We start from the raw sequence: 11073 nt of genomic DNA, 5'->3' as shown, positions 1-11073 counted from the left end.
CACACAATTTGTTCCTTGACACAGTTTTCAATTTAGCCTTTAACTTTTTGCATATCAGTACACACAATTCTCTACCTAACACACACAAATCTATCAGGAAGTAACTTGATTTCCTATTTCAAACACAACCAATCAAAATGCCACACTTATTCATCAGTGCCTCAGACTCTGCCCTCACATGTACAAGCAATAATGGCTTTACTGAACACCAACCAAACACCGCCTGACACTGGCCTGTGAGGCAAGATGTATGGTTCCATGGCAGGGGTGTCAAACTCATTTTAGTTCAGGGGCCATATTCAGCTAAATATGATCTGAAGTGGGCCGGACTAGTAAAATAATAACATAATAATATAGAAATAATGTCAACTTCAAACTTTTTTCTATGTTTTAGTGTGGAAAAAGTAAATTTACATTATGAAAAGGTTTACATCTACAAACTATCCTTTCAAAAGATAAAAAAATAAGTGTAATTTTCACAATATTCTGCCTCAGTTTATCATTTACACATGTACATTATAACTTACAGATCATAGTGGATCTACAAATACACAAAACATTTAGTAACCGGCAGGATCTTGTTAAAATTGTACTTACTTCTCTTAAGACATTTCAGGTTATTCATATTTCTTCAGGTTATTCACTTTTTTTTTTTAAATTATACTTTGTAAATGTAAATATTTTCATGTATTTACACTAAAACAAAAAGAAAAAATTTGGAGTTGTTGTTATTTATATGTTGTTACCTCCGCCAAGGAGGTTATGTTTTTGCCAGGGTTTGTTTGTCTGTCTGTCTGTCTGTTTGTTTGTTTGTCTGTCCGTTAGTGTGCAACGTAACTCAAAAAGTTATGGACAGATTTTGATGAAATTTTCAGGGTTTGTTGGAAATGGGATAAGGAAGAAATGATTAAATTTTGGTGGTGATCGGGGGTGGGGGGGCCCACGGGGGGGGCCACTGATCAGCCTTGGCGGAGGTCTGCGCTCTCCGAGTGCTTCTAGTTATGATAGTATTTTACTGGTCCTGCCCACGTGAGATTGAACTAGAAGCACTCGGAGAGCGTAGACCTCCGCCAAGGCTCGTGAGTGACCCCCCCCATGGGCCCCCCCACCCCCGATCACCACCAAATTTAATCATTTCTTCCTAATCCCATTTCCAACAAACCCTGAAAATTTCATCCAAATCTGTCCATAACTTTTTGAGTTATGTTGCACACTAACGGACAGACAGACAGACAGACAGACAGACAGACAGACAGACAAACAAACCCTGGCAAAAACATAACCTCCTTGGCGGAGGTAATTAGTCTGAATGTGGAAACTGAACTAAAAGAATCAATATCTTAGTGTAATTTTTGCACTTTACAATTTCATCCCAAGGGCCAGATTGGACCCTTTGGTGGGCCGGATTTGGCCCCCGGGCCGCATGTTTGACACCTGTGTTCTATGGGATAATGGAAGCTTTCATCACTCTCAGTTGGTCCAAAATTGGTTTGTCAACCATCCAGTGTTTTCTGTTGTAAACTTGCCTCCAGATTCACCTTTCCTAAACCCAATGGAGGAATTCTTTTCAACATGGTGCTGGAAAGTGTATGATGGCTGTCCCTGTGCCCGCTGCCTCTTCTCCAGGCAATGGAGGAAGCGAAGCATGTGGTGACACTGATGAAGCCTCTGTCTAAGGATGGATACACCACACAAGAAGCTTCTGTCCTCCATGTTTGGACAGAGAAAATATAGCATGAGATGGGGATGAAGTATAGAGGCCAGATCCAGCCCAGAGGAGAGGTGGACCCTAAATACACACACACCAGTGGCGGCTGCTCGTCTTTCAGAGAGGGGAAGTTCATTGTCGGCTTATATTAAAAAAATAAATAAATAAATTGTCAAGTTAATTAAACATACATTCGGCCCTCCGTTCCTTTCTAAGAAAATGCTCAGTAACCTTATCGTACCAGTAGGCGTCTTTTCCAAGGACTGGACCAGTGTCCTCTGAATGTCCAGCACAGCTGGGCTGCTCAGACGGCCTTGGCCCAGTGTGTTGTGGGTGTAAGACTTCAGCCTTTTTAAACAGATGCTCCTTTCACTGTGACCTAGCCGACAGTATGATTGATTTAACTATCTACAAAACGATATTAAACTCGAATAAGAAATGATTAAATTATGGAACTGAAACAAGAAAACGCTGAAATTATGTTAAATTGAAACAAGGAAGTCCAATGAGTGTGTTTTATTTACAGTGCAAGAAATGAACAAGTAATTTCCTAGTGGTTTCTCTCTTGATTTCACAGCAGAATGTGTGACGGTATTAAACTGAACTGTGTCAGTGAAGGAGCAGATCTGAAAACAGCTGTCAATCAAAAGGGATTCAGCCTTTCGACTGATCCTCCAATCAGCACGTGGGATTCTGGCGTCCAGCCCGGCCGAGCTCCGCCCACAGCTCCATTCACCCCCAGAGACGGCCGGTGTCCAGGGGCGGGACAACATCGTGGCATTTATCCAATTACCGTCCAGTTTTGAGGCAATGAAAAAAACTGTTCCACTCAGTCCCACTGAAGCCCAGAGACGGACACAGTCTACGGACAAATGCACTGAGCAGAGATGGAGGAGAAAACAGAGACACGGGAATGGAGGAGAAGTGAACAACATCCAGTCTGTTGATTTGTGATAAAGCTGATTCTGAACGAACTCATCTGTGAGATGAACGTGTTCTAACACATTTGTACTCAACACAACAGTACATATTTGACCATTTAATTTTCGTAATTTTAGGGGAAGCTGGGCTTCCCTTGCAGTCAATGAGAAATCGTCACTGACACACACACACACACACACACACACACACACACACACACACACACACACACACACACACACACACAATTTTTCCATACAAATCTCTATTTTTTGGTTGCTGTACCACCATATGTGCTGGTTGGTGTACTTTGCTTTGTTTTTTCGTATGTGCTGTACAAAACTGAATTCACAACAGCAACCGATTTATTCAGAAAATTAAATATTTTTGGTTCCAATATTGCTTGGGTTGAGTTCTATTTGCATGTTACTGTATTTTCACTCTTTTATGGCAAAATATAAAAAAATCCATAAAAACAACAGAGCTTTAGATTTAGAGCAACAGAGTGTAAATGATATACCTAAGTATATAATACTATGGAAAATGTCTTTATAATGTGAGACAGACGCTGGCTTTTGAGATATGTTTAGAATATTTTGAATACTGTGTTTCATTTTGTAAGAGATAGGGCACTTTTTGAATTTGGTTTGAGCAATAATTGAATTTGTGTGTAGAGCTTTGAGAAAAACAGATAGAGCTTTGAAATTGTGTGTAAGCAATTGAAAAAAACTGTAAAATCACCTTATTTTCACTTATATATCACCTCATATATAAGTTAATATTACAGGGACACTATAAAATACCAGAAAAAGCAATTTGTGGACACTTAAGACCTCATAATACGTGATTTTCTGGGTTAAAATGAGCATTTTTGATGTTTTTTGACAGGCCCTTCATACTTTGAGGTGGTGGTGGGGTCAAACGTTGATGGATTTTGCTGAAATTTTTTTGGGGGGGCTATTATCATGTTGGAGATTAACTGGTTTAAATAACACTGTGATCTATCTATTTATTTATTTATTAGGATCCCCATTAGCTGATGCATTACCTCAACTACTCTTCCTGGGGTCCTCCCATTCCAAACAGACAAACAGTTACAATGTGATTCACCCTGATATTTCCTTCTTAAGAAAACTCAATAGTCAAACAAAACAACATAAAAAATAAAAACAATACTACAAGCTCAAATTAAAACCAACACGAACAAATAAACAAACAAACAAACAAAAACTAAGTAATTATATTAAATAAATAGACCTAATTCTAATTGTGTGTGTGTGCGCGCATGTGTGTGTGTACATGCATTTGCTAATATCACATGTTTATGTCTACATGTCTTCTGAATTGTTTACAGACGTTGGGTCATTTGATGTTGCTTCAGTTGTCTTTTAAATCTCGCTTTTGTTTGTTCTTTAGTGATCTGTTCTGGAAGACAGTTCCATTCCACCATGGCTCCATATATACTCAGTGCCAATGAAAACGCAACACTTGAAGATTCTTATATTTTTTTAAATCGATGAGGATTTTTATTCCATACGCTCTTTGGAATTAATCATAGGCCATTTCTATACAGTAAAAATAAAAAATCACATCCAAATTTGTTGACAAAAAATAAGGATAAAGACAGAAACTCAAGAACCCCCAAAACCAAAAGTCACACAGCGGTCCCGGAGGTGCTGCAGCTCAGTGTAGCGGTCCTGCTGTGGCGTGGTCACACGTGCTCGTCCAGGGTGAGGTCTGTCTGCAGTTGTCCAGTTTCTTCATGCCTCTGTTGCATCCTGACTATGGTGGACACATTGCATCCAAAACGGCGCGCCACCTGCCGAGCAGAGATTCCGGCCTCCAGGAGCCCCAGAGCATGGCATCTGTGGTCACATGTCAGTCTAGGCATCACTGAGTTATTGCAAATGATTTTGGTGCTTTTCAGCTTGTCTTTATATACAGAACATGAGCACTCCTTAACTGACCACAGTTCCTTAAGCTGAGCAGTTTGTTGCTGAGCAGTGAGAAAAACAAGTCTTATGAATGCAGACAAGTTCATTCAAGCGTGACAGTAGCTCAACCCGTCTCAGGTTGTTAAGAAACTGTCTGGGATTATCTTATACAGGTGAAACTGAAACATACTGATGCAGCTCAGGAACAATAAAACACATTCAAGTGTTGTGTTTTCATTGGCACTGAGTATAGAACTGTTCTTTGCATTGATTGTGTTCTTGCTATAGGAATTGTACAGCAGCCTCTGGTGGCATGCCTCGTGTGGTATGTGTGTATGTCAGAGCTATGTATCAGTTGGTTATATAAGCAGTTGGGGCTTTTTAACATATTCATATTTCTAACAAAAACAATCAGTGATGCTGTCAGCCTCTCCGTGACTTTCATCCAGGAGAGCTTGACATGCATTTCATTTACATCAGACCATAGTGTGCGTCGAAGGGCCAGCCGAGCTGAAGAGAAAAGTGATTTTTGAGACGGCCTGCTGTTCCCCTGGGCTGAATGAAGAGTTGGACTTTTCTGTCCAGGGGGGTACAGGGGGTACAGTGGCTTGGAGACCCCACATGAGGTCCCGACCCCAAGGTTGAAAAACACTGTATTAGGCTGTATGTGGCCCCTGAACTAAGATGAGTTTGACACTTCTGCTCTAAAACATTCTACTCCAGTTTATCTTCTTCCACAGGTTTAGATCCAGTTGTTTTTCTCTATAAATTTCGACATATAGTGTTTTATGTCTCAGGAATGGCAAGAGGAATGTCCCAAATGTTAACTTAGATGCAATGTTTTCATGAAGCTGCGCAGATTTTTAGTGGTAACAGCGTTAACATTTCCATCTTTCATTGAAACCATCTCCTGTCGCTTGCTTCTTCTTTGTGCAACCACAGCTGAAACAGACCCTAATGTGACCAAAAGATGCTGAAACGCCCCGGTTCCCCTTCCTTCATTCAGTTGGTGACGGATGAGTCTTCAGCAGAGCATCAGCAGACACTGATAAAGCCTGTAGCTCAGTTTGGAGCCCCCCCCTCCCCTCCCCACACCCCCAGTGCCTCCCTGCAGGCTGCCATGTTGTGCAATGCAGGAGGCTTTTGGTTTTCCGGACCCCAGAAAAAAAGGCCCAAGAGAGGAAAAGGGAGATGAGCAGAGGGCGGTTGGTGGTCGGAGGCGTCCAGGGGAGGCAGCGATGCCCCTGAGTGACACGGGCAGATTAACAACCACAACGCAAACACACACACACAACACGGTTAGTGAGGTGGCGTGATGGTGTGTTTCCTGAAGGCCGAGAGACGTTAGACACCAGGACATAGTCTGAACCCAAACATGGGTCAAAGCCAATGAATGCAGTTAAATAATCCCTTTTATTTACAGTGAGTTACAGCACAGAGGCAGCAGACACGACAGGACAACAAATATGGGGTCGGCCGCCAAAACAGAAACAAGAAACATCCGAGTTAAAGCCTTAAAGAGCAAAACAAGAGATGTGTAAAAGCAGGAGCAGGTTAACAAGTAATAAAAGTCCAGTTTAAAAGTTTTAGTCCAACATTCTGTTTGTTGGTTTATCAAAGTTCTAATGTCCACAATACATATGCATTTGTCTGTGTATTTAGAGCCAGATTTTGATATGTGTGAAGTATGAACAGCAGGAAAAACTACAGTTTCAGGGTAAAAACCGCTTCTATAAAACGTAGTGGCTGTATTTAGTGTGACCTCCCTTTGTCTTTAACATGTCTTTAACCTTTTTATTCAGACAATGAGACTTATTGCATTCATTTTCTAATGTTTTACACCAGGTTTCATTCAGTGTGTCAGATGTTTCTAATTGTTTGTGTTGTTTCTTGTCATGGGGTCAAAGGTTGAGGCCCAGTCCCAATCCATTCCTTGGCCCTCCCCCTTACCCCTACCCCTCGGGCCTTACACTTGGAGCGTTCCCGTATGAAATGGGACAGCCCTTCCAGACCTGTTACATCAGCAGCAGCCATCGACGCCGCTATAAACAGATACGATAACTTCGTTTCCGAAAGAATTCCCCATGTCGTCTGCAGGTGTAACCGTCTCTGTTCCATGGGCTTTGGGCATCTTTTTGCAGCAATCAACTGCAAACCACAGAAGTGCGATCTATAACACATTGAAACAACATTAAACAGACAATCAAATGATTACATTGTTAACAAAGAAAATACGTACATTTGTGTGTTTCTTTCATCACACTGCTGCACTTGTCTGCTGTGTTTACCTCCATCTTACAGGGGCAGCCATGGCTCAGATGCTAGAGCAGGTCGTCCTATAACCAAAGGGTTGGTGGTTCAAATCCTGCTCTGTCCCAGTCATGTGTTGTTGTGTCCTTGGGCAAGACACTTCACCCTCCTTGCTTCCAGTGCTGCTACTCACACCGGTGTGTGAATGTGTATGTATGTTCGGTGGTGATCAGAGGGGCTGTAGACGTGGATTGGCAGCCACGCTTCCATCAGCCTACCCCAGGGCAGCTGTGGATACATATACCACCACCAGAGTGAATATGTATAATAGATTAGATGCATATATAAATCTAATCCATTATTATTATTATCTTGCCAATGATTTAAACAGAATCATGGGAGATTTCTCTAACCCCTCCGTTTGTATTGTGGTCCTGGAAAATCTCCGCTTCAAGGGCCGACTCATCGAGACCCAGCGCTGATGTTTCACTAGAAATAATCTGATAGACCCAAGACCCACCTTTTTAATTTGGCTTTTAACTGATGCTTCTGTTTTATCTACTCAAAGGTTTTATAGTTATATTTAATATATATATATTAAGATTCTTTTAACCAGTGCTTCTGTTTTATCATTTTAATGTTAAATGTTTTTATTATTTTCATATATGTCTTAAATTTAGCTTCTTTTAATCAGTTCTTTTATATCTTCTTAATGTTTCTTATTCTCCGGTGTTTCATCAGAGGGAGCCCTCCATGCCGGGGGGCGGCTGTGGACTCCGGGGGCTGTGGCGCCTTCTCTCACTGAGGTCCGCTCCTTTCTGGTGGGTGGGGGTCCCAGTTGGCCCTCTCCCACTGGTTGGGATGTGGGGCTGTGTTGCTGGTGCCTGGTCGCCGGGGTCGGCGGCTGCCTCCTGGTGCGGATGGCTCCGTGAGACAGCGCCTCCTCTTTTACTTTTACTTTTACTTTTACTTTTATATTTTTGTTCTGGTCTACCCGTGCTCAGTCAGTCTTCTTAAGTATGTGTGAGCTTGTGGGTTTGCATATATATATGTGTGTGTGTGTGTGTGTGTGTGTGTGTGTATGTGTGTGTGCGGGTGAGTGGGTGGGTGTGGGTGGGGGGCGGTACTGATTTTTAAACTGATATGTAAAGCACTTTGTGCTACAGTTTTTAATGTATGAAAAGTGCTATATAAATAAAGATTATTATTATTATCGTTATTATTATTATTATTATTATTATTATTATTATTATTATTATTATTATTATTATTATTATTATTATTATAATCACACAGAATTACACTGAATATCAGAATGACTAAACCAGGACTGAAACAACAAACCTTTAGAATCTACTCAATAAAAGTGAGGAAACAATTTGCATTCAATTTGGTTGAGTAGATTTTACCCCATATTTGGAATAAAATGTAACTAAATTTAACAGCTCTAACACACTAAAAGAAATTAGGTAAATTCCACCAATTACACAACAAATAACTCATAATAAAAACTCTTCATTATTAATAGAAATATGTTCATCTATTTAATTATTTTTAATAAATCATCAGTGTTACTAATTAACTAATATTTATTAAGAGAAGGCTAATTTTACAAAATCAAAAGTACCCAGGAGCCTCCACAGTAGGCTTAGACCCCTAAAGTTAAAAGACTGACAAACACAGGAAGTATTCTTTTTGTTTCTATTTAGAACAGCACATTTGTCACAAAAATAGCTTATTCTCTACATATCAGATGTACATATGAAAAGTATTGGCAATAAACAATATTTTATAAGTGCTTACTTATAATCATGTATAGAAAGAAAGGAGAGAAGAAAAAGAGGACAGGAAAGACAGAAAAAAAAAGAAAGAAAGTAGTATGCCAACTCATACCAGAGGTGTTAAAGTTCAAAGTTCAGATGAATACACCAAGGGAAGTACAGATTTCAACAATCCTTATTGCCCTGTGCTTTTTAGAGTGCTTAATAGAGAGAATGTATTGTTTAAAGTTATTATAAAATGCAGTAAAACATGTTTTTTTGCTGAGTATTTACAACAGTAAATATGGAATTTCGATTGTAAAATTAAAAGATTTATCAGGTATAATGGTTCACTTTTGAGCAAGCTGTTTTCAAATACACCAAACAATACATTCCTCCAATACAACTTAAAATGTCTTTCAATGTTATTATGAATAAAATCACAAAGTTTTTGCCAAAAAGTTTTAACAGTAGGGCAGTGCCAAAATAAATGAACAACAGTTTCAGGACGTACATTACAAAAGCTACATTTTATATCAATATCTTTCTTAAATCTATTTTTAATATAATATTTAGCCGGATAGAATTTATGTATAAGTTTAAAGGATATTTCTTTAACTATATTGGTAATCAGATATTTGTTAGGGAGAAGCCAGACCTTTTTCCATGGTATATCATCTACCAATCTATTCCAGTGAGATATAACACAGCGTAATGTTGTACTATGTTTTTGGAACAATGCTCGTGTAAATGTGTTGTTACTGACAGGATAACTAGATTAACAAAGCTGTCCTGTTGGTAATTCATGTGGAGATAAAGGAGTCACGTTGTCAGAAGGATTCGTTATTGAACCTCTAACCCTATAAACCATGTGTAGACTCAATAACTGTCATTTTACCCTTAAATTATTCTTAGACCACCTTTGATTATTACACCATTACAGAGTTTAATGAAACAAAGGAGCAACTTAGCTCATGGTGCAAGAATATGCAACTCAATAGAAACATTCATTCAACAAAAAAACTAACAAAAAGTGTCAAACACACCATAACTCTGCTATATAAAAAGAACAACACTTCTTATCAACTCAGAACACTGGAAAACACATAAAAACTGTCCCAGCTAGTTTGTCCTAATGCATGCTGGGACCCCCCCCCCCCCCCCCCCCCCCCCCCCCCCAGCTGCTCCTCCAACATGTCACATTATTATTGGGTAGATTTTATTATATTATTTTAAGTAGCAATTGTTACTGTTAACAAATAGTAGTGTATGTAGAACTGAACCAGTCATAATAGATTTTACTGGCAATTATTACTGTTGATTCAAATGTAACTGATGTCTATAGTTTGTATTTACCAACCCCCGAAATCCTTTTTTTTTTTTTTTTTTTTTTTTTTTTTTTTTACAGTGTATTTAGATTACATTTTACAACTAATACTTCTGTACTTTTACTTTCTCATGCAGGGCTATTGTCTTGTAATTTGTAATTTTTATTTTTTATTTTTACAGTATTATTTCTACTATAGAAAAAACACATGCCTGTTGTTGTTATTTTCTTTAACTCTTGCATGAATATTCCATAATCTAACAGTTGTAGTTTTGTATCCTTTCTGTTAATGCTCTGGTCTCGTCATTTTTCATCTTTATTTATCAAAACAGACTATTCTTGATTATCTGTATGTGTAATATTTATTTTGTATCACATATTAATCCTAAGGTGCCTTTTACAGAACAGAACTTTTTAAACATTAAAGTAATCGAATTATTAATGTTATTGACACTTTATTTTTTAATCAAAGTTTGGTTGGATTCTAACTTCAACTCCATTGATCCGGTGCAGGCTGTCGTCTGCGCATGCTCACTGAGTGAAGGTGCCGCCTTCAGGTTTCCTCGGAAATTAAGGAAATAATAGTGATACCTCACTTCAAGCTCCCTTAAGAAACAAGTTGGGTTGTTTCAGTAACATTTTAATAAAGAATTAACACCCTTCCTCCTACATCTAATTCACTCATGTTTCACACCTGAAAAAGTCTCTTAAAGATTGATTTTAAACCGTTTTAATGTGCATTAATGGTCCAGTTTCAGATGGTACTGTACTTCTGTTTTATTTATTTATTTATTTTTTAAAAATAATTATTTTACTTACCAAAGATAGATGCATATTTATTTATGTATTTTAAAAATGCAAATACTTATATGTACAAAAAAAACCCCAAAACAAAACAAAACAAAAAAACTTGTAACCTAATACTAAAACTTAATGTTGAGGGCTTTCCATTATACTTAACTTTCTGTTGTAAGTCTAATCATATTTTTTTGTCTACTGTCACTAATGGCAAATTCTAATCTAATTTCTAAATCTAATAATTTAATAATAATAATAATAATAATAATAATAATAATAATAATAATAATAATAATAATGTAATTATCTAAATTTAATTTTAGTATTTTAGTATTTTAACTTTAGTTTCAGTATTTAACTTATTTATTATTCCAA

The sequence above is a fragment of the Sphaeramia orbicularis genome, chromosome 7, assembly GCF_902148855.1.
Source record: "Sphaeramia orbicularis chromosome 7, fSphaOr1.1, whole genome shotgun sequence".
In the NCBI taxonomy this organism is placed as follows: Eukaryota; Metazoa; Chordata; class Actinopteri; order Kurtiformes; family Apogonidae; genus Sphaeramia; species Sphaeramia orbicularis.
The sequence above is the reverse complement of the archived record's forward strand: the minus strand, read 5'-3'. Positions refer to the sequence as shown.